Here is a 25,433-nt window from a genome sequence, read left to right on the forward strand (position 1 = left end):
CTGCTGGGTTTGGAGATTCCAAACAGGGCTGTGTTCCAGAGACAGAAACGCTTGGTCACAGGCCGATTGAGCTGGGAGCACGGCCAGAGACCAGGGAGATGGGAGTGATTGATCGCTTTTCTCTGACGGTGCACTGAGGAGTGGGGCCCTGAGCTCTCGGCTCCTCTGGGCCAGAGATTGGGAGGCCGCCATTTTCCTTCCAATCCTCCAGAGCTCTACAGAAAGCGTTCAAGGGAATAAAAATTCCAGAGAGCAAACCGAGCAGATTACTTAGCCCAGCCCCTGGCAAGGGCAGTGCAATTCCACCTCAGGCGAAAACACTTGAGAATCACTACAACAGGCCCTCCCCAGAAGATCAGCAAGAAATCCAGCCAAGACCAAGCTCACTGATCAAGGAGAACAGCAGAATTCCAGAGGAGGGGAAAGCAAAGCATGGAATTCATGGCTTTCTCCCCATGATTCTTTAGTCTTGCAAATTATTTTTTTTAATTTTATTTTTCTCTTATTCTAATTTTTTTAGCTTTTACTCTTTCCTCTTTTAACATTTTTTAACTAGCTTATCTTAACAATACCTTTCTTTTAAAAAAATTTTTGAACCTTTATTATTATAGTCATATTTTATCATTCATTGAATCTAACTTTATCTTTTGTATACACATGGGGTTTTTACTTCTAAAAATTTTTGGGACACAACTTCTTCTAATAGATCAAAATATACCCTAAATCTAGCACAGGGTTTGTTCTAGTCTCCAGCCTTAGCAAATTTTCTCCACTTTCTTTTTCTTTCTTGTCCCAACCAACTTATCAACTCCGTTTTAGAATTTTTTAAAAATTTTCATCTTTACAGTTATACTCCATCCCTTCATCGTGTTTACCCTTATTTGTGTGCGTGTGTGTGTGTGTGTGTTTCTTTCTTTAAAATTCTGGGAGGTAGTTTCCTCTAAAAGACCAAAATACTCCCAAAATCAAGTGGGTGGCTCTGTTCTATTCACCAGTCTAATATATATATATATATATATATATATATATACATATATATATGTATATATATATATACATATATACACACACACACACACACACACACACCTTTTTTTTTTTTTAAGATTTTATTTATTTATTTGAGGGAGAATGAGTGAGAGAGAGCATGAGAGAGGAGAAGGTCAGAGGGAGAAGCAGACTCCCCAAGGAGCTGGGAGCCCGATGCGGGACTCGATCCCGGAAGTCCGGGATCATGACCTGAGCCGAAGGCAGTTGCTCAACCAACTGAGCCACCCAGGCGCCCCTTAACTTCTTTTTACACCCTTTCTTCTCCCCATGATTTGGGGTCTCTTCTGATTTGGTTAATGCACATTTTTCTGGGGCCTTTGCCACCCTTTTAGTATTTTATTCTCTTGTTCATATATTCTTTTTTTTTTTTTTTAGATTTTATTTACTTATTTGACAGAGAGAGAGATCACAAGTAGGCAGAGAGAGAGGAGGAAGCAGGCTCCCCACTGAGCAGAGAGCCCAATGTGGGGCTCGATCCCAGGACCCTGGGATCATGACCTGAGCCGAAGGCAGAGGCTTTAACCCACTGAGCCACCCAGGCGCCCCTTGTTCATATATTCTTATCTGGATAAAATGACAAGATAGAAAAACTCAACACAAAAAAGAAGAACAAGAGGCAGTACTGAAGGCTAGGGACCTAATTAATATGGACATTGGTAATATGTCAGATCTAGAGTTCAGAATGATGATTCTCAAGGCACTAGCTGGGCTCAAAAAAGGCATGGAAGATATTAGAGAAAACCTGTCCAGAGAAATAAAAGCCCTTTCTGGAGAAATAAAAGAACTAAAATCTAACCAAGCTGAAATTTAAAAAGCTACTAATGAGGTGCAATCAAAAATGGAGGCTCTTACTGCTAGGATATATGAGGCAGAAGAGAGAAATAATGATATAGAAGACCAAATGGTGGAGAACAAAGAAGCTGAGCAAAAGAGAGGCAAACAACTACTGGATCACAAGGGAGAATTAGAGAGAGAAGTGATACCGTAAGATGAAACGATATTAGAATAATTGGGATTCTAGAAGAAGAAAGAGAGAAGGGAGCAGATGGTATACTGGAGCGAATTATTGTAGAGAATTTCCCTAATATGGCAAAGGGAACAAGCACCAAAATCCAGGAGGTGCTGAAAATCCTCCTCAAAATCAACAAGAATAGGTCCACACCCTGTCTTCTAACAGTAAAACTTACAATTCTTAGTGACAAAGAGAAAATCCTGAAAGCAACCTAGGACAAGAAGTCTGTAACATACAATGGTAAAAATATTAGATTGGCAGCAGACTTATCCACAGAGACCTGGCAGGCCAGAAAGAACTGGCATAATATATTCAGAGCACTAAACGAGAAAAACATGCAGCCGAGAATACTATATCCAGCTAGGTTAACACTGAAAATAGGAGATATAAAAAGCTTTCAGGACAAACAAAAACTAAAAGAGTTTGTAAACACCAAACCAGCTCTATAGGGAATATTGAAAGAGGTCCTCTAAGCAAAGAGAGAGCCTAAAAGTAGTAGACCAGGAAGGAACAGGGACAATATACAGTAACAGTCACCTTACAGGCAATACAATAGCACTAAATTTATACCTTTCAGTAGCTACCCTGAATGTAAATGGACTAAACGCCCCAGTCAAAAGACACAGGGTATCAGAATAGATTAAAAAAAAAAAAAAAAAAACAAGACTCATCAACTTGTTTCAAGAAACTCATTTTAGACCCAAAGACACCTCCAGATTTAAAGTGATGGGGGGGGGGGAAGCAATTTACCATGCTAATGCACATCAAAAGAAAGCTTGGGGCGGGGGTGGGGGGGCAATCCTTATATCAGATCAATTAGATCTTAAGCCAAAGACAATAATAAGAGATGACGAAGGACACTATATCATACTTAAAGGGTCTGTCCAACAAGAAGACTAACAATTTTAAATATCTATGCCCCTAACATGGGAACAGCCAACTACATAAACCAATTAATAACAAAATCAAAGAAACACATCGACAATTATACAATAATAGTAGGGGACTTTAACACCCCTCTCACTGAAATAGACAAATCATCCAAGCAAAAGATCAACAAGGAAATAAAGACCTTAAATGACACACTGGGCCAGATGGACATCAAAGATATATTCAGAACATTCCATCCCAAAGCAACAGAATACACATTCTTCTCTAGTGCACATGGAACATTCTCCAGAACAGATCACATCCTGGGTCACAACTCAGGTCTCAACCAGTACCAAAAGACTGGGATCATTCCCTGCATATTTTCAGACCACAGTGCTCTGAAGCTAGAACTCAATCACAACAGGAAATTTGTAAAGAACCCAAATACATGGAGGCTAAAGAGCACCCTACTAAAGAATGAATGATTCAACCAAGAAATTAAAGAAGAATTGAAAAAATTCACGGAAACGAATGATAACGAAAACACAACTGTTCAAAATCTGTGGGACACAGCAAAGGCAGTCCTGAGAGGAAAATATATAGCGATACAAGCCTTTCTCAAGAAACAATAAAGGTCTCAAATACACATCCTAACCCTACACCTTAAGGAGAACAGCAAAGAAAGCCTAAACCCAGCAGGAGAAGAGAAACCACAAAGATCAGAGCAGAAATCAGTGAAATAGAAACCAAAAAAACAACAGAACAAATCAACGAAACTAGGAGCTGGTTCTTTAAAAGAATTAATAAGACTGATAAACCCCTGGCCAGACTTATCAAAAAGAAAAGAGAAAGGACCCAAATAAAATCATGAATGGAAGAGGAAAGATCACAACCAACACCAAAGAAATACAAACAATTATAAGAACATATTATGAGCAACTCTATGCCAGCAAATTTGACAATCTGGAAGAAATGGATGCATTCCTAGAGACATATAAACTACCACAGCTGAACCAGGAAGAAATAGAAAACCTGAACAGACCCATATCCAGTAAGGAGATTGAAGCAGTCATCAAAAATCTCCCAACAAACAAGATCCCAGGGGCAGATGGCTTCCCAGGGGAATTCTACCAAACATTTAATGAAGAATTAATACCTATTCTCCTGAAACTGTTCCAAAAATAGAAATGGAAGGAAAACTTCCAAACTCATGTTCTGAGGCCAGCATTATCTTTATCCCAAAACCAAAGACCCCATCAAGAAAGAGAATTACAGACCAATATCCTTGATGAACACAGATGGGAAAATTCTCACCAAAATACTAACCAATGGGATCCAACAGTACATTAAAAGGATTATTCACCACGACCAAGTGGGATTTATTCTAGGGCTGCAAGGTTGGTTCAACATCTGCAAATCAGTCAATGTGATACAATACATTAATAAAAGAAAGAACAAGAACCATATGATACTCTCAGTAGATGCTGAAAAAGCATTTGACAAAGTACAGCAACCTTTCTTGATCAAAACTCTTCAAAGTGTAGGGACAGAGGGTACATACCTCAATATCATCAAAGCCATCTATGAAAAACCCACAGCAAATATCATTCTCAAAGTAGAAAAACTGAGAGCTTTTCTGCTAAGGTCAGGAACACGGCAGGGATGTCCATTATCACTACTGCTATTCAACATAGTACTAGAAGTCCTAGCCTCAGCAATCAGACAACAAAAAGAAATAAAACGCATCCAAATAGGCAAAGAAGTCAAACTCTCACTCTTTGCAGATGATATGATACTTTATGCAGAAAACCTGAAAGACTCCACTCCTAACCTGCTAGAACTCATACAGGAATTCAGTAAAGTGTCAGGATATAAAATCAATGCACAGAAATTAGTTGCATTTCTATATACCAACAAGACAGAAGAAAGAGAAATTAAGAAATCAATCCCATTTACAACTGCACCCAAAACCAGGAATAAACCTAAGCAAAGAGGCAAAGAATTTGTACTCAGAAAACTATAAAGTACTCATGAAAGAAATTGAGGAAGACACAAAGAAATGCAAAAAAGTTCCATGCTCATGGATTGGAAGAACAAATATTGTGAAAATGTTTATGCTACCTAAAGCAATCTACATGTTTAATGCAATCCCTATCAAAATACTGTCCATTTTTTTCAAAGAAATGGAATGAATAATCCTAAAATTCATATGGAACCAGAAAAGACCTCGAATAGCCAGAGGAACGTTGAAAAAGAAAGCCAAAGTTGGTGGCATCACAATTCCAGACTTCAAGCTCTATTACAAAGCTGTCAAGACAGTATGGTACTGGCACAAAAACAGACACATAGAATGAATGTGTCTGATACAGAATACAGAATACAGAGTCCAGAAATAGACCCTCAATTCTATAGTCAACTAATCTTTGACAAAGCAGGAAAGAACGTCCAATGGAAAAAAGACAGTCTCTTCAACAAATGGTGTTGGGAAAATTGGACAGCCACATGCAGAAAAATGAAACTGGGCCATTTCCTTACACCACACACAAAAACAGCCTCCAAATGGATGAAAGACCTCGATGTGGGAAAGTTGCTATGACCTCAGCCGCAGCAACTTCTTTCTGGAAACATCGCCAAAGGCAAGGGAAGCAAGGGCAAAAGTGAACTACTGGGACTTCATTAAGATCAAAAGCTTTTGCACAGCAAAAGAAACAGTCAACAAAACCAAAAGACAACTGACAGAATGGGAGAAGATATTCGCAAACAACATATCAGATAAAGGGCTAGTATCCAAAATCTATAAAGAATTTATCAAACTCAACACCCAGAGAACAAATAATCCAATCAAGAAATGGGCAGAGGACATGAACAGACATTTCTGCAAAGAAGACATCCAGATGGCCAACAGACACATGAAAAAGTGCTCCATATCACTTGGTATCAGGGAAATACAAATCAAAACCACAGTGAGATACCACCTCACACCAGTCAGAATGACTAAAAGTAACAAGTCAGGAAACGACAGATGCTGGTGAGGATGCGGAAAAAGGAGAATGTTGGTGGGAATGCAAGCTGGTACAGCCACTCTGGAAAACAGCATGGAGGTTCCTCAAAAAGTTGAAAATAGAGCTACCCTACGACCCAGCAACTGCACTACTGCACTACTTACCCTAAAGATACAAATGTAGGGACCCGAAGGGGAAGGTGCACCCGAATATTTATAGCAGCAATATCTACAATAACCAAACTATGAAAGGAACCTAGATGTCCATCAACAGATGAATGAATAAAGAAGATGTGGTATACATATACAGTGGAATACTAAGCAGCCATCAAAAGAAATGAAATCTTGCCTTTTGCGATGATGTGGATGGAACTAGAGGGTATTATGCTGAGAAAAATAAGTCAATCAGAGAAAGACAAGTATCATATGATTTCCCTGATATGAGGAAGTTGAGAAGCAAAGTGGGGGGTCTGGGGGGTAAGGAAGGAAAAAATGAAACAAGATGGGATCAGGAGGGAGACACACCATAAGAGACTCTTAATCTCACAAAACAGGGGAGGGGAGTAGGGAGAAGGTGGTTAGGTTATGGACATTGGGGAGGGTTTGTGCTATGGTGAGTACTATGAAGTGTGTAAACCTGGCGATTCACAGACCTGTATCCCCAGGCCTAATAATACATCATATGTTAATTAAAAATTAAAAAAAAAAAAAGAGGAATTGTTTTCTGAAGCAATGGTAATAACAGCCATCTTGCCATCACGAGACGATCTGTAAGAGGCTCAAAACTAATAAGCTCAGAATGATAAGAGAAAAGACTTAAAAAGACAGAAAGAGGCTTGGTCTCCAATAGTATTATTAAAAAGCAGAATGTCTGACAGAAAGTACTTCTTCTGGACTTCTCGTTATTTGGGAAAAATAAAGCTTTATTTGTAAAATGTCAAAAATAAAATAAAATAAAATCTTTAAATAAAATAAAATAGCAACCCATTTATCCTGATTCCCACCCCTGACACTCCCTATCCCACTTCTCTAGAGCATTTATCACATTATTTACTTAATGGGTATACTGTCCATCTCTCCTTACAAGAACATAAGCTTCATGGTGTTTGTTGGTTTTGTTATTGCTGTAGCTTCAGGACTTAGAACAGTGCCTGGCACTGACTAAGCATTAAATACTTACTTACTAATAAATAAAGCTCATTATAAAAAATACTTGCTTACCAAATTGCTTTACTCTCATGCTTCTACATATCCAGAGCCTTCCAATTGTTTCAGATCAACTCAAAAGTTATCTTCAAAAAGCCTATTCTGACATCCCCAGCTGACAGAGATCTTCTACATCTGAATTTCCAGACCATTTCAGCTGTATTCTTTACTTAAAGCATGAAATAGTGCAAAGAGTAGTATATAAGACATTGGAATCAACCAAATCACTGGCTATGTGACTTTGAGAAGTCATTTAATCTCTTTGAGTATCAGTATTCTCATCTATAAAGATGAAGAGGTTAAAAAGGCTATGTCCTCATTTTTCCAAAATAGATATACAAATAGCTAGTAAGAACACGAGAAGATGTTGAACATCATTAGTCATTACAGATATACAAAGCACAACCGCAATAAGATACAACTTTACACCCATTAGGATGGCTATAATCCAAAAGACAAACAATAACAAGTATTGGAGAGGATGTGGAAAAACTAGAGGCAACATACACAGCTTCTGGGGAATGTAATATGCTGTAGCTGGTTTTGTAAATAATCTGGCAGTTCCTCAAAAAGTTAAACAGAGTTACCATATGACCCAGCAATTCCACTCCTAAGTATACACCCAAGAGAAATGAAAACATATCCACAGAAAAACTTACAAATGTTTATAGCAGCATTATTCATAATACTCAAAAAGTGAAGCAATCCAAATGTCCATCAACTAATGGATAAACAGAATATGGTATACCCACACAATAAAATATCGTTCAGCCATAAAAGACATGAAGTTTCTGAAAAAGTCAAAAGTATGGAGACAGGGAAAAGATCAAGTGTTTTAGTGGTCACGAAGAAGGCGGGGTAAATAGAACACAAAGAATTTTCAGGCAGTGAAAGTATTCTTTATGATACTATAATGGTGGACAAAATACATGTCATTACACATTTGTCCAAACCCATAAATACAACACCAAGAGTAAATACAAATGTAAACTACAGACTTTGGTGCGATAGGCGCTTGTCAATGTAAGTTAAATGAATTGTAACAAAAGTACCACTCTGGTAGGGGATGTTGATAAAAGGGGAAACTATGGGGGCACCTGAGTGCCTCAGTGGGTTAAGCCTCTGCCTTCGGCTCAGGTCACGATCTCAGGGTTCTTGGATCAGGCCCCATATCAGGCTCTCTCCTTGGCGGGGAGTCTCTCTCTGCCTGCCTTTTTGCCTACTTGTGATCTCTGTCAAATAAGTAAATAAATAAACTCTTTTAAAAAGGGCAGGGGGAGCTATGCATAAGTGGAGGCAGGAAGGATATGTACTTTCCTCTCCACTTCTCTGTGACCCTAAAACTGCCCTAAAACATTAAAAGTATTAAAAGAAAAGGTAGTGCTGATACATGCTACAACTTGAATATGGAAAACACTATGCTAAATGAAGAAGCCAGGCACAGAAGACCACATATTATATGATTCTATTAATATGAAATGCCAGAATAGGCAATCCACAGAGGAAAAAAAAAGTAGATAAGTGGTTACCTAGGGCTGGTGAAGGAAATAGGATGGAGAAGCAAGGGAGGTCAGGAACGGGGAATGGCTGTTATGAGGTTTTATATTGGGGTTTTGAAAATGTTCTAAAGTTAATTGTGGTGATGGTTACACAAATCTGTGAATACACTAAAAACCACTGAAGTATACAAGTTAGTGGCTAAATTTTATGGTATGTGAAATATATCTCAATAAAGCTACTCAAAAAAAAAAAAAAAACTTAATACCTAATCCAGAACTTCCAAAATGTTATGCATTCAGTTATTACTTTCATATTTGAAAGTAATAAATATTTCATATTTCATAATATTTTTCTCTAAATAAAACTTTTACTTATATTTTAAAAGAAAATTTATAATGCTACCATAAACAAACAGTTTATATAAAAGATGGATATGGCAAATATTGGCAATGTTATTCAAATAAATTAATCTTAAGAAGAAATTCTAGGCTACAGCAAAACAATGGGCAAACAGAAAATAGAACACATAACAACAACAAAAACAAAACAAGTCAGTAAACAGGGAACAGACACCAGGATTGATTGGGCCAGAGATTTCGGAACAATCTGGAGCCAGTGATAAACTGAAGTCTCACTTGTCCTAGCCTGCCCTACGGTCCCATGAAGTCTGTGGAGACACCTGAGAGTGCTACAACTGGCAATGGGCAGATTGGTTCCAATGCCAGGAAAGGCCTGCCTCTCTTCTTTACCTGAGTTTAGGTACACAGGTCCTGAAAAGGCAAAAAGTAAATGGCAGGCCCAAAATAGTAGAAGCCTGCTAGTAACTAAAAAATACAGGCACATCTAATAGAAGCCAGGACAGTACATCTATGAATTGTTCTCATGTTTGCCAGTAAATTCTAGAAAAACTGGATTTGGCAATATACAATGTTCACAAAATCTATCACTCAATGTTCTGGCATTTTCTGAAATTGAAGAAAATCTGAATATTTCCCTGAGTCTGGTACTTAAACAATTGTCAAAAACTATGCCCAAAACTATCAGTAATTATTCACATCTTTGCTGAGTGGAAAATAAATGTATTATGGTAAAATAAGTACTCTGAAGAACACCACAGACATTTTATAATTCCAAACTGTTTAATGAATTTTTCAATTTTCACACTCCCATATATACTACCATGAATGAATCAACCAGGAGGCATTTATCTTCTCCCATGAACCTGGCATGCCTCTTTGAAAATACCAAACTACTTTTCTTTTGCAGTACTATATTAAACAAGCCTAACACAAACTGAAATCTTTAAAAATCAAATATGTCTGAGATTTGCTTCAAAACAATGAAGGGGTGTTAGCTTTTATAAGATAAGACTGTCCATGTGTACATAATTACTGAAATATAGAGACTGATACATAGCAATTAATTCTACTATTCTAATCTACGTTTTCAAAATACATAATGAATTTATTGATATGGGGGGAAAAAGGCAAAAGAAAAATTAAATTTCCTTACAACCCAAAGCCCACTGACAAGTCCTTAAAACAGGCAGAGTGACATTCCTCTAGGGACTCAGCTGCCTTGATGTTACTACTTTGCTAAGGCAAAAGGCAGTCTTAACATGACCCTCCAGGTTCCTGTAAGTCTACTTTAACATATAGAAATTTATTTGGAAACTTCCTTTATCTCAACTCCTCAAGATACACGTTGGCAATCATCTCCCAAGCATATGACCGACCAATATACATCTGAAGGGTCTCCTGACTAGGGTTTTACTAAACAATAATAAAGGACTTTTTCCCAACAATAGCTAGCCCCCTCAAGGTCCTGGAAAACTTGCTTCCAAAATTCCTTAGAGAATTGCACTATCCCTAACCCCAACCCCCAGCTTTAAAGTATATAATGGGCCACTCCTCATGACCCCAGTGCAGCTCTTTCTGCCCATGGGTCCTGTCCCACACTATACTAAAACCAAATTTTTGCCCCCAGAGACATCTCAAGAAATCTTTCTTGGCTGTTGGCTTTGAATCCTAATGTCTTTCCTACATCACTTACTACTTTAAGAAATTATTTAAGGGGCGCCTGGGTGGCTCAGTGGGTTGGGCCGCTGCCTTCGGCTCGGGTCCTGGTCTCAGGGTCCTGGGATCGAGTCCCGCGTCGGGCTCTCTGCTCGGCGGGGAGCCTGCTTCCTCCTCTCTCTCTCTCTGCCTGCCTCTCTGCCTACTTGTTCTCTCTCTCTGTCAAATAAATAAATAAATAAATAATCTTTAAAAAAAAAAAAAAAGAAAGAAAGAAAGAAATTATTTAAAAGTAGTCATTAGGACACCTGGGTGGCTAGTCTGTTAAGCGACTGCCTTCGGCTCAGGTCATGATTCTGGGTCCTAGGATCGAGTCCCACTTTCGGCTCTCTGCTCAGCAGGGAGTCTGCTTCTCCCTTGATACTCCCCTTCTCATGCTCTCTCTCCCTCTCTCATTCTCTCTCTCAAATAAATAAATAAATAAAAATCTTTTAAATAAATAAATTAAAATAAAATAAAAAGTAGTCATTATTTTAGCAAATCTTCATAAAATCTTTAGTGTTTCATGTCCAGAGTAAATAAAGTCTTTCTATATATCATTTCCTCTTAAAAATTTTTTAAGGTGGAGTAAGATCTTTGAAATAAAAATAAGAACCTCTGAAAAAAAAAAATTTTTTTTAAGGTGGCTCCACCAGTGAACTGCAGGTCTTTTTGCTATTTATACCACATAAGATGTACTGTCGAAGCCAAACATATTTGTGAAAAAGGTTATCATCCAAGCACAAAACTGTAAACAGATATTTATTAATTACTGAGTTATTCAAGCCATTTACAGTTATCACTTCTACAATTTCAGAAATGCCAATTTCACAATGGATATCAGATTGCACCATTAGAGAGAATTCTGTTTAACTTCCCACTAAATACCACCACAACTTTCTAAAAATTTAAAGAATGTTCACAATGTGATTCCCAAATAATTTTTTTTCTCCTTTAAGACAGAATCTCAAGCCCCTTCCATCTTATCTTTAAAACATTCCTGAAAGTGGTTAAGTGAAGGTATTAATAACATTAATATCAAATCAAACTTTTGATGATTATTAAGTATCTATGAAGCCCTAAGGACATTTTTAAAGCCTATGTTTAAAACACTAATCCTTTGAATCCTAGTCACCAAAATAATTTATAAATCGATTTATATAGTAACATTGATTATGCTTCCATGCATAATCCACAAGGCAGACTGACCAAAAGTGGTTAACTATAGAGAAAAAAAAAAAGTACAGCACAAGGGAGAGGGGAGAAAGAAAAAGCAAGCATTTGTTGAGAGAAGACTTTGGGGGAGGAGCAGTTCTTAATTCTTCACAGACACCTCATTTACTTGCTATCAACAAACATATGAGGTGAACGATATTATCTCTATTTTACAGATGAGGAAATCAAGACTCAGAAAAATTTAGTAATCTTCCAAAGTAGTGAGGCTCGGATTCAAACTCTTACCAATTTGCCTTCAATACCATCATTATCACACTTCCTCCCACAAAGAAACTTCCCAAATAATATTAAAAATGGACTCTGAATAATTAAAATATTAATACCTTAAAAATGAAATCTTGCCATTTGCAACGACATGGATGGAACTGAAGTGTATTACACTAAGCAAAATAAATCAGTCCAAGACAAATACCGTAAGATTTCACTCATATGTGGGATTTAAGAAGCAAAACAGACGAACATAGGGGAAGGGAAGGAAAAACAAAATACGATAGAGAGGAAAGCAAACATAAAAGATTCTTTAAGGAAGAAACTGAGGGTTACTGGAGGGTGTGTGGGTGGGTGGAGGGATGGGGAAACTGGGTGATGGGCACTGGGAGGACACTTGAGGTAATGAGCACTGGGTGTTATATGAAACTGATGAATTACTAAATTCTACCCCTGAAACTAATACTACACTATATGTGAACTAACTTGAATTTAAAGAAAATCTCGAACTAAAAATAAAATATTAATTCCTTAGTGGATATTATTCGGATCATTTCCATATGTGGCATAAATCAATCTGCATCCAACACATTTTGAGGAAAAGTCATAGTTAGAAAAAAATAAAAGGGCCGGAACACCAATATAAATCAGAGCGGGATAATGGTCGGATTACCAACCCTAGGTCTGAAAGCATCATCCCAGATCAACCATTACCAGCAGGTGACCCTGGGGCACCTGTCTCTGGAACCTCAGTTTCCCCATTCTTATGAGAATGAAATAGTTAATGTTGGTGAAATCAATGTGTAAACTGCAACGAATTATAATACAGAATTGCTATCTGTTCGTCAAGTGACTATAATGAATAAGTTCATGGAAAATATCTTGGCACAAACAAAATGAGGGATACAGTCCACCAGCAACAGGAAGCTGCTCTCAGGCAGGCAGCCCCATCTCAGGGAGAGCCACTTGACAGCAGCAGGTGCTCAGAGAATCAGTTTTCTGTCTGCTTTCTAAAAATCCCGTCACTCACTGGCGGGGGAGCGGGGGGGAAGGCGCGAAGGAAGTGGTGGGAAAGGAGCACTAACAGAGGCAGAAGGCTGGGTCCTATTACTCCCAGGTGCGAGGCACTGGTTCAACTCTTCACCCCTCTAGGCCCCTCTAGGCTCTCGTTAAGACGGAGAGCCCATTCCCGCCCTGCCTCCCTGGCAGAACTAAGACCCAAATCATCGAGCAGGGAAAGCGTGGTAAATCCTGCAGAGAATGAGATGATGATGGCGATCACCTGTCAGATGAAGGGCCTGTGGGAGTCCCCTCCAGGAGCCCCTTGCAGTTTGGACATTCCAGATGCCTCGACAAGCGCGCGGCCGCGCACCCCGAGAAGGGGTGAGCAGTCCCCTGCCCACCCCCCGGCCCGTGGGGTGCACAGGGTACCACGTCCCTCACACCCCAGCTGAACCCACTGGGCAGGCCGAGAGCCTGCCCACCGTCGCCCCCCGGGCCTACTGAGGGGAACCCCCGGCCCTCTTTGGCAGCCGCGGCTCCCCTCCCCCAGCACCGATCACTGTCCCTCTCTGCCCGCACTCCCAGGTAAGGGAAAAGGGTGAAGGGGTGTAGTCGCCGCCATTTTGTCCCTTGGACCCCGCAACGCATTCTGCCGACCAGCGCCCCAGCCCAGACCCTCCCCGGTCTGCGCTTCGCGCGCCCCTCGCGGACACTCACCCCCGGCCGCCCTGCGCAGTTCGGGGCGGCTCCGAGCGTCCCGCCGGGAAAGGGGCGGGGCGGGGAGGGGCAGTAGCGGAGGGGCGGGGCGGGGCGGCTGCCCGGTGTACCACGTGACTTCCAGCCACGGCCGCGAGGCTCCGCGCCTCTCGCCGCGGCCGCCCGCGCGCAGGCGCAGCCGGGTTCGCGCCGTCCGGCTGGGAGGCGGGAGACTGGGCGGGTGTTAGATTTCCTCGTCCCGGCGCCGCTGCTTCCCGGGATGTATTCCCCTCGGTGGGCTGCACTCGCATCGCTGCTTTTAGCCAGAATCTTTGATTCAGTCCCTTTCTTCCGCCCGTTTTACCGCCAGTTAGTCCCAGAGATTGAGGACCTAGAGGGCCGACTCACAAAAATCTGTACTTGGGAAAAGGCTTTGAGCACAGCTTACCCTCCGCCGTGAAGCTTTATTCGTCCCTTGTACGCCAGCCGTGAAAGGCTCAGAATACAAAGACCCAACAAGTGCGTTTTCTCTACTTCAAAGACAAAGTAAACATACGAACGGTGTTTAAATCACAGTTCTGAACAAACAGAAAAGAGACTCAAGGCAGACCATAATTGTCAAATGAGTATTACACATCACTTTTCATCCACCCGGGATGCTCGGACTCAACCTTTCCCTATCCCTTGCTACCCACAATATCCAGAAGTCGTGGAATCCAGTTGAATCTACCTCACAATTAAGACTATAAGCTTACGGTAGGATAAGATGCATCAGGGAACATAATGCAATTTCATAAAAGATGGTTGGGGCTTTATTCCTCATTTCAACTATTCCTTTTCTCCTCTCTTTTAATTCCCATAGTATTTAAATAACCTCTCTGATCTTGAAATCTCCTACCCAACCCACCAAACCCCACTTCAACCTGGTTTTTTCCTCCTCTTTACAGATCTGCCTGTTCCCGCTACACTTCTCCAGTCATCCAAACAATGTCTCTACTTCCTCAACTACAATTCATGTACAGTAGTAACTCGTGTTACTGCCCTACCGCCATATGGAAACCATTCTTTCCAAAGTCACTAGGTATCTCCTAACTGCAGGTGCTATGAACGTATTCATCATGACCTAAATTAATTTCTCTGCAATAGTTGACACTCCTTACTTCTGGAAACACTATTTCCTTGTCTTTCGTCTTTACTCTCTTGATCTCACTTTTCCATCTCTACCTACCCCTTCTTCATCTCTTTTGAAGTCTCCTTTCTTCCATCTTTTAAGTGTTGGTATCACTCAGGGATAGGTGCAAGCCCTCTCTTTTCCCACTGGACACACTTTTTCTAGGTGATTGCTTTTCCCATAATTTCAGTTAGCATTTTTGTGCTTTATATTTCCCAGTATATACCTCCAGGCCTGATTTCTGCTCCTGAGCTCCAGATCCACATGGTTGCCTGGTTGCCTCCACTTGACCCTCTCAAAACCAACAAGACAAAAATAAAAACCACTCATTATCTTCCTTATATATGATGTAAAACAGCCTTGTGAAATATAACTTACATACCATACAATTCACACACTTAAAGGGTTCAGTGGTTTTTAATACATTTGCAGAATTATGCAACCATCGTTATAATCAATTTTAGAATATTTTCATCATCCCAAAAAGAAACCTCATACTCCTTAGTAGTGGCCCATTTTCCTTCAATTCCTTTACATTTCATGTAAAGGGAATCATGCAATATTTTGTGACTGACCCCTTTCACTCAGCATAATGTTTCAAGGTACAACCACACTGTAGCATGTATCAATACTCCAATCCTTTTTTGTGATCAAATAATATTTCAATTTATGGACATACCACATTGGATTTATGCATTCATCACCTGAAGGACATTTAGATGATCTCGACTTTTTCCTTGTTATGAATAATGTTGCTATGAACATTTGTGTATGACTTTTTGAGTGGACATATGGTTTCATTTCTCTTGGGTATATACCTAGTAGTGGAATTGCTGGGTCATAGGGTAGCTGCGATTAACTTTTTGAAAAATTGCCAGACTACTTACAAAACCAGCTGTACCATTTTACATTCTTGCTAGAAGTTAATAATGGCTCTAATTTCTCCACATCTTTTCCAGCCTTTGTATTGTCTGTCTTTAGGATTACAGCCATCCTAGTGGGTATCAACAATGGTTGTGATTTAGATTTTTCTTAATAACTAATGACGTTCAATAGCTATTCATGTGCTTATTGACCATTTGTGTATGTCTCTGGAGAAACATCTCTTCACATACTTTGCCCATTTTTTTTTAAAGATTTTATTTATTTATTTGACAGAGAGAGATCACAAGTAGACAGAGAGGCAGGCAGAGAGAGAGAGAGAAGCAAGCTCCCTGCTGAGCAGAGAGCCCGATGTGGGACTCGATCCCAGGATCCTGAGATGATGACCTGAGCCGAAGGCAGCGGCTTAACCCACTGAGCCACCCAGGCGCCCCTACTTTGCCCATTTTTAAATTGGGTTACCACTCATTAACTTTTGCCACAAAATCTGTTTCTATTATTGTTCTGCCAAATATTCTGATGCCCTTCCTCAGGCCCAGTGATGGCAGACTTGACCATGTGACTTGCTCTGGCCAATAAAATATGAGCAGAAGGGTCAATTCCAAGCAGAAGTTTAAAGAGCCAGCTTGTGGGTTTACCATATCTCTTTTCTGTCTGGCAGCAATTTATTTCAGAGAAAAGTTGTTCCATCAACTTGGGTTCCAAAGTGAAGGTGACATGGAACAAAACCAGGTTATGTAATTGCATGATTCCCCAATAGACATATAATATTTGTTTTCATAAGCCACTCAGTTGCTTGGAACATTTGTTATTGCACCCTAGCCTAGCCTGTACTACTTGTCCCATGTGCTGCATGACTTGCTCTACTGTCTCTCCAGGCTCCTTGACATGGCCCACAAGGCCCAAATCAGGCCTCATTTCCAGGTCATTTCCTCAACCACTCTATGTTCCAGACAAAATAAAATACATTGAGACCTGAAATTCACTTCTTTCTCTCTCTTTCCCTCCCTATCTGAGCCTTTGCTCAAGTTGTTCCTTCTTACTGGAATAATAATAGCTTTCTCTGCCTAAGCATTTCCTATGTGCAAACTATATATAGAGAGAATCTCTTTTCATCTGAAAACAACCCTGAGAATTAGGTAATTTCTACCATTTTACAAATCAACAAAGACCCTAGATTTACTTTTCCGGAGGCAGACAGCTAGAAGTGGGTAGAGCTAGGATTTGGAGATCTATTTTATTTTTTTTTATTTGAGAGAGAGTGAGAGAGAACACATACATGAGTTGTGGGAGAGAAGAGGGAGGGAGTCTCTAACACACTTCACGCTGAGCAAGGAGCCTGATGTAGGGTTCATTGCAGGGCTCATCACCACCAGGCTCAATGCAGGTCTTGATATCATGATCCTGAGATCATGACCTGAGCTGAAATCAAGAATTGGTCCCCTAGCCAACTGAGTCACTCAGGTGCTCCAAGTAGAGCTAGAATTTGAACCCAGGTCTGTTTGACTCCAAAGCCCCTCTTTGAATCATTATGCTGTAATAATATACTAGAGATAGTTAGCTCTTATTGAGCTCATACTATGTAGCAGTTATTATGCTAAAGCACTTCACATAGACTATATTTAATCCATGTAAAGAAATTACATGAAATAAAAATATAAAATAGTAGTATCCTACCACAGATCTATCTCCCATCTTAAGAAACTGACTTTCCCTTTTTTAAAGATCCTGTAAACAACAGTTGCCATGCAAAGAAATGGATGTCTTTTCTCTCCAAATTCCTTGCATCACCCTTCCTTAACTCCAAACCCACTTCCATAATCAAACCCAGGAACCCAGGACAGAATTGTAAGGTTTATTCTAGGGACAAAATAAAAAAACTTATACACTCAAAGAATTGCAATACCATCTGTATTTATATCACCAGTAATCTAGAAAACTCTATAGGAGTAGATTCTAGGAATGCTACATCAGAAAAGATAGAATATATTGATGAGCCAGGCTAAATTGGAATACAGGCATCATTACCTGAGGTCCTGATTTTGATGTACTAAGTTGAGCACCTGGAAGCAGCTTTAACGGTTTACTTGGTTGATTGACTTCATTGAAGCTGAGATGCCAGAACTTCAACCACACAACGTGGAGAAATGAATGTAAAAGGTCTTATTCAATGGGATCAAGCCACAGGATAAAATATGTGCAAGCATCAAGGTGATGGGAATGTTGGACTGGATCTATTATGTGTAACTGGCTCACCCTTTTCCTGACTATGTTTCCCAGAAGGGACAAGAGGGCATTAAGGGACTGAGAAAACATTAGTGAGAGAAACATAGGGTCCTTGAAAACTGCAATGACTGTCCACTCTAGACCAAGGATGCCTGAAGAGACCCAATGACAAGGTCTCTAGGAATGAAATAGATGGGCAGTCTACTAAAGTATTACTTGATATATACAACTGCGAAAACTATACATCTAGTGCTTGAAAACCTGACTTGAGTGGTCACAAAAGGAAGTCATAGCCTCTCATTTAGTTCCCAGATCTCAATTATGCCACATATCCAGGAAGCAGTGACTGAAGGAGAAACTGAGTCCCCTTAAGAAGGACACTGTAATGTTGTCGCAACTATATACTACAAATATTTCTCCAAGCCTTTCCCCCCCCCCCCAAAAAAAAAAAAACCACCTGTGATGATTAACACAACAAGAGTGCACTGAGGAAAGGGACATATCCAAATTTTTGAAAGATTATTAGATATGACTCTGAGTTTATGCATATCTTTGGGGACCTTCTGTACTCTGCCATGTATTAGTAGTGATAATCACAAGGACTGTAGAATAAGTTGACAATGTCACAAGCATTAGGCAGCTTAGATTAGAAGAATAGATTGAGGTTTAGATTTGGGTGATCAGATGGTAAATTAAATTTATATCCAAGTCCATCACACAGAGGGTTCAATGGCTTCTGTAGATACATGCAGAGGCAATTTCTTGGTCCTAAATGCGTATTTTGACTAGACATACTTGGTAGCCAGCAGATTCTCTGCACTGGCTCCCTAACTCATAATGAGAGGGCTACTGTGGTAGGTAGAGCCAAATACAGGCCCCTGGAACTTTCCTTCTCTAACAAAATAGTACGCTGAATGTAATACCACATCCCTGTGGGAATTGTAGGAATTAGTGCCACCATCAAAGATTTAATAGATGCAGGATTAATGGGGCTCATTACCCCTCTGTTTAATTCCTACATTTGACAGTTACAGAACTACCCGGTGATTCACTTGCAGCTTCTGAGCCAGATATGGCATCTTTGCTAGAATAGATCAACACAGTCCTGCCATCTAGTATGCAGCTATTATCTGACAGATCATTTCCCCCTCATATTAATTAGCAAAGATCATGAGAAACAGCAAAGTTTCACCTGTCAGCAATATACCTTTACAATCTTACTTCAGGGTCATGTCAAAAGCTATTATCTGACAGATCATTTCCCCCTCATATTAATTAGCAAAGATCATGAGAAACAGCAAAGTTTCACCTGTCAGCAATATACCTTTACAATCTTACTTCAGGGTCATGTCAACTCTCAAAGTGTTGTCACGGTATAGCCCACAGGGATCTTGATCATCTGGACATCCCATAGAACATCACTCTGATCTACTACATTGATAACAACATGCTATTAACTTAGTGAACAGGAAGCAGCAACTATTTTCAATATGACATATGAATGCCAGAGACATAAAAATTCAGTGAAATGATTGTTGCAAAAGCTCTCAACCAGAGGCAATTTTATTCCCAAGGGGACATTAAGCAGGCAATACCTAGAGAGGTTTTGGGTTGTCCCAAGAGGGGTAAAAGAGCTAGTGGCTATGGGCATCTAGTGGGTAGAAGCCAAAGATGCTGCTAAATATCCTGCAATGCACAGGACAGCTCCCCACAACCGAGATTTATCAAGCCCAAATGTCAAAATTAGGTTGAGAATCCTGGCCTTAAAGTGAAAGACAAATTTCTGTACCTGGCACATCCTAATACTGAGAAAGAAGCACAATCTTGATAGACCTCTTTGGATTTTGGAGGCAACATATACCAGATTTGGGTATATTTCTCTGACCCATTTACTGCAAATCCTGTGTTCCCAGGAAACAAAAAACTCTGCAGCAGGTCCAACTGCTGTTCAAGCTACATTGCCTCTCAAGCCTAATAATTCAAAAGATCTAAAGTGTCTATGGTAAGTCAGGATACTATATGGACCCTCTGGCAAATGCCAGCAAGAGATCCAAAGCACAGAATCCCAGGGTTTTGACACAATGCCATGTTCTCTTCTGCTGAAAGAGCACTGGATACTGGTAGAGACTGGGTCCTGATGACATCAAGATTGATGTGATCTCGGCTGCCATTCTTGAACTGCCATTAAGACTGGGCACACACAGCAATAAATCAATTAAAAATTAAAATGGTGGGGCGCCTGGGTGGCTCAGTGGGTTAAGCCGCTGCCTTCGGCTCAGGTCATGATCTCGGGGTCCTGGGATCGAGTCCCGCATCGGGCTCTCTGCTCAGCGGGGAGCCTGCTTCCCTCTCTCTCTGCCTGCCTCTCTGCCTGCATGTGATTTCTCTCTGTCAAATAAATAAATAAAATCTTTAAAAAAAAAAAAAAAAAAAAAAATTAAAATGGTATAGAAAGTTAAATGGTATAGAAAAGATTACGCTTGAACAGGTCAGGACACAAGGAAGTTGCATGGGCAGGTGGCTCAGACTCCAAGGCCTCATGAAAAGTACTTTATAACCAGCTGTCAGGGGGAAAAACTTGGACCTAGTTTAAAGATGGGTCTGTGCAATATTTTATCATCAGGTGGTAGTGGACCGTGGCACTGTCACCATCACATTCAGGAGTCACCCTTAAGGAAAATGGTGAAGGTCAGCTCTCTCATTGGGGAGAACATTGGGCAGCACATCTGGATGTTCATTTTGCCTGAAGAAGACATGGCCCAAAGTACAAACCTCTTCTGGTTCATGGGTAGTAGCTAAATATTATGCCTGTTACTCAGAGACTTGGCAAGAACGATAGCAGAATATTGGTAACAAGGAAATCTATGGAAGAGGTATACAGTTGGATCTCTCAAAACTGGTCAATAGTATGAGGATTTTTGCTTCTCACATGAACACTCATCAACAGGAATTTCCTGAAGAGAAGGCTCTCAGTATAGTCAGATGGATGAACCGTGTTATTGATATTAATCAGCTCCTTTATGAAGCCACCTCAGTCCTGGTACAGTGGGCCTGTGTACTAGTAGCCACAGCAGCAGGGTTAAGGGTATGCCCAACAACATGAACTTCCTCCCCAAGGCAGAAAGCCCAGCCTGCCAAAAGCAGATGCCAGTGTTGAGCCCTGTAAAGATTCTTTGGAGGCAGTGCTGTCATGTTGATTATTGTGGACCTCTGTCATCACGGGGAGGCAGAGATTTGTCTTCATTAAAATAGATTCTTTTTTCTCTTTCCCTATCCAAAATGGTTCTGCCAGCAATACCATCTGTGGACTTATGGAATGTCCTGATTCCATATTTCATTGTTGCGATATCCTAAACAAGTTGCTTCTCACCAAGGGTCTCATTTAAAAGCAAGAGAAATGGGCTCATATTATTGGACTCCACCAATCTTATCACATACCCCCATCATCTGGGAACAACTGACCTAGAAGATTGGTGGAATGGCTTCCTGAACTCATAATCACAGCACCACCTGTAGGCTAACACCTTTGTGAGACGAGAGTGCTGTCCTACAGGACGGAATATATGCTTTGAGCCAGTGACCAACAGATGGTGCTATTTCTCTTACAGGCAAAATACCCAAGGTTCCAAAAACCTAACGACCCACTGACAATAATTTACTTTTCCTTCTCCATAACCTCATACTCTTCTAGTTTAGAGGTCTTGGTTCCTGTCTTAGTCTGGGTTCTGGTCCTAAGACAGATCTTGGGTGCAGATAGTTTGCCTGGGCAATGATCCCTGGGCAATGTCCCAGGAAGGACAAGTGAGGAAGGAAGGAAAGTGAGTCAGAAAAGGGAGAAAAGCCAATAAATGTGTGACAATGAGTAGATGAGCGCTGCAGGCAACTGAAGCTCAATCTCACCAAGAATCCTCTGAAAAACAGTATGGAACAAGCTTCAGGATTGTCCTTTTGAAGGAAAGCAGGGTATATACTCATCAACACCAACTCATAGGACATTCACTCTTTCACATTTCTGGGCTCTACTTCGCTTTGGCAGGGTGCCAGAGAAAGCCCATCAGAAGAGACAAGAGAGAGGGAAAAGCTGTCATTGTGCAGGAAACTCTCCATTGCAGCTGCAGATGAACTCAGATGGATGGATGGGATACGGAAAAAGGCATCTACCTCATCTGCTACAGTCCCAAGGGTGGTAAACTGTCATGAGTACCCAATAATAACCCAAGTAAATGAGAAATAGAAACTGCCATCTGACTATTTGGGGCCCTCATGCCAATGAACCGATAGCCAGAGGAGAGGTTATAATACTGGATGGAGTGGTAAGTCCAATTAACAATGAAGGCAGAGAGGACCCTATCTGGTATCCAGGGGGGAAGCACTGGGGTGCCTCTCTTTTTTCATCCCCAACAGAGAAGTTTAAAGGAAGAACCCCAAAAAAGGCAAAAACCAATAAAGGCAAGAGCAGTAGGACTCAGAGCCTTCAGGAATGAAGGTTTCAGTCACTGCACAGGTAAAAAAAATCACAACCAGTCAAAACACTGACAGAGAACAACAGAAGCACGGAATGGGTAGTGAAAGAAGAAAATAATAGATATCAAGTCTGCCCTTCTGACCAGCTATTGAAGTAACTAACAGCTATGCATATTTTTCTTATGTACCTATTAATATTAACCATTTTTTTCTTTTTTCTCCTTCTTCCTTTACTATTTTGCACAAAGAAGGTCAATGATATTTAACTTTGCCAATTAGCTCATACATCACCAGACCATAAGAAACAGGGTTTATTGGAAAAAACTGAATTCCCTAGAGATCTTGGACTTTAAAATGGCAATGATAACTTATCTCACCCCCATTGAGCAGATGATGAGGACATCTTTATGTGTGTGAAGCATAGTTGCATCCTGTTAGGAAGAAGTATGATACTGTGATAAAGGAGGTAAATATTTTGAATACCAAACAATGTGGATTTTGACACTTACTTGCCTATTTGCTCTTGGTCCATTCCCTGATCTTCCCTTGCTCTGCTCTGACTCTAGGGCAACTACATCTTCTGGCATCCCTCGGCAAGTGGCTTCCAGACAGATTTGGCCAGTGAGAGGCCCTGAAAGAATTGGAGGGTGGGAGGAGGGAACAATCAGGGCATTATGCTGTCTCACTTCTTCCAGGCAACATGTCCATTAATGGCTATGTCTCCAGCTCTCTCCAAACAATCTAGAAGGTGGGAAAGGACTTCTGGAGGGAGCCCTGCCAACACCTTCATTTCAGCCCAAACTGAATTGAGACTTCTGACCTCCAAAACTGTGAGAGTAAATATATGGTGTTTTAGGCCATTGAGATGATCACAATTTATCATAGTAGCCATAGGAAACTAATAAAGGAACCTGCATTCTTTTGTGTACTTTTATATACCTGCGTTTTACCTGTGTTATCTAATTTAGTCCTCAGAACAACCATAAGAGATAGGTAATTTAGGGGCACCTGGGTGGCTCGGTGGGTTAAAGCTTCTACCTTTGGCTCAGGTCGTGATCCCAGGGTCCTGGGATGGAGCCCCGCATCGCATCGGGCTCTCTGCTCAGCGGGAAGCCTGCTTCCCGCTCTCTCCTGTGAGAGAGAGGAAACTGCCATCTGACTATTTGGGGCCCTCATGCCAAATAGTGGCATTTGGCCACTCTCTGTGTGCTCTTCTCTCTGTGCCTGCCTCTTTGCCTATTTGTGATCTCTGTCTGTCAAAAGGATAAATAAAATCTTAAAAAAAAAAAAGAGAGAGAGAGATAAAGAGATAGGTAATTTAAATATGAGGAAATCGAGATAGGGAAACTAAGGAACTTATTCCAGTGTGACACTTAGTAAGAGACAAATCCAGTCAAGGCCACCTGACTATAAAGTCCAAGCTCTTTCTATAATGTCACAGAGATCTCATCTCTCTGGGCTTTGGTTTCTCCACTTTCCTTCCACTTCACTGACCCCAGAGGTCACGGGGTATGTGGGAAAGGAGATAGTATGTTACTGCCACCTCCAGAGAGAGGAAGGTCCAAGTTGGTCATTTGACTGCCATTTTCTTGGGCAGAAAACTGCTCAGAGGTTCAGTGATTCTGGAGCAGTCAACCAAGGTGTATTTTGTCCCATTCTCTGCAAATACTAAATTGAATCCTCTAAATTTAATCTCATGGAGAAGAGGCACTACCACCTCCATCCAAGGAGAGTATCTTGGCATCAGAAAGGAGTTGAGTTTTGCACACTGGTGTCTAGCTTCAGCAACTTCATGAATGGGGATGCCATTGTGGTTCATCCTGGGGATTGACTCAGGCTCCATGGAGTATCTTCCTGCATTGTAAAACCGGGAGAGCTGAAAACTGCCTTTTCTAGGCTCTTCTGCATCTAGGTTTCCGAATGTGAATTAGTTTCTGATATTGAGATAAACTTGTGAAATATGACACATAAAAATGAGATAAAGTTTAAAGCCACTTTGTTAGACTCTATACTATCAAGAAAACTTGTGAAAATGTGAATTCCTTCCACAGCTGGATTCCAGTGGCCATTTTCCAGCTTTCTGAGTACCAAGAGGCAGTGATACCATCTATGGTGGCGGTGAGGACAGCTTCTGGATTACAGTTTCCAGATTCCTGGATCAAGGCTATGGAGGTATATCTTAAATAATTCCAGTGATGACCTTGGAATGTTGCCGATGGTCCAGTTTTGTATTTTTCTGGGAATAATTTCTAGTGGTCCAGCCTAGCTCTTGCTCTCTTAAACCTTACAGGCATCAGTTTCTTATAATAAGTTTCTTCCTGTAAAAAATACCTGGAATGGTTTTTACTTTCTGCATTGGAACTTGAAATGTAAAACTTTCAACTGAAAGAGCAAATATGACTAATTCAAGTTAGAACATATTTAATTTGATTTTCCACTAAAGTGTAGCGATCCAGTTATTCAAAAAATATTTATGGGCATCTACTGTGTTAGAAACTGTGCTAGTCAGTGAAGAAAGACCAGTGAAAAAGAGACCTAGCTACCCTTTTAAGTGGCTTAATTCAGGTTGGAGAGGCAGACACATAATCAGGAATAGAGTGTTATAAATACTCTGGTAGGTAGAGTACCCTGTATCATGAGGGTACATGTAAGAGAGTCACCTAACCCAAAGTTAGGGCCCAGGAACTTTTCCTGGAGGAAATGATATCTGCAACTTTGAATTAATCAGAGTTCACAGAACCCAACACTGATTCAGTTAAGCAGAAAATAAATTTGTTTAAATGATAAAGGAATTTGAATTTGGACTATACATTAGATAATTGTATTATATCGATGATACATTTTCTGATTCAGATC

The 25,433-nt window shown here is 40.5% G+C and overlaps 1 protein-coding gene across 3 annotated transcripts in view; it reads right to left on the reverse strand.

The window, feature by feature from the left end:
• The window catches only part of SCAPER (S-phase cyclin A associated protein in the ER), a 520,882-nt gene extending 506,931 nt beyond the window's left edge, over window positions 1-13,951 (reverse strand). For all 3 annotated transcript variants that reach the window (XM_032342354.1, XM_032342353.1, XM_032342352.1), the window contains exon 1: window positions 13,856-13,951. The gene's annotated coding sequence lies outside the window, so the exon portion shown is untranslated. The remainder of the gene's footprint in view (window positions 1-13,855) is intronic.
• Between the last annotated feature and the right edge of the window lie 11,482 nt (window positions 13,952-25,433).

Source organism: Mustela erminea, chromosome 5, assembly GCF_009829155.1.
Source record: "Mustela erminea isolate mMusErm1 chromosome 5, mMusErm1.Pri, whole genome shotgun sequence".
Lineage (NCBI taxonomy): Eukaryota > Metazoa > Chordata > Mammalia > Carnivora > Mustelidae > Mustela > Mustela erminea.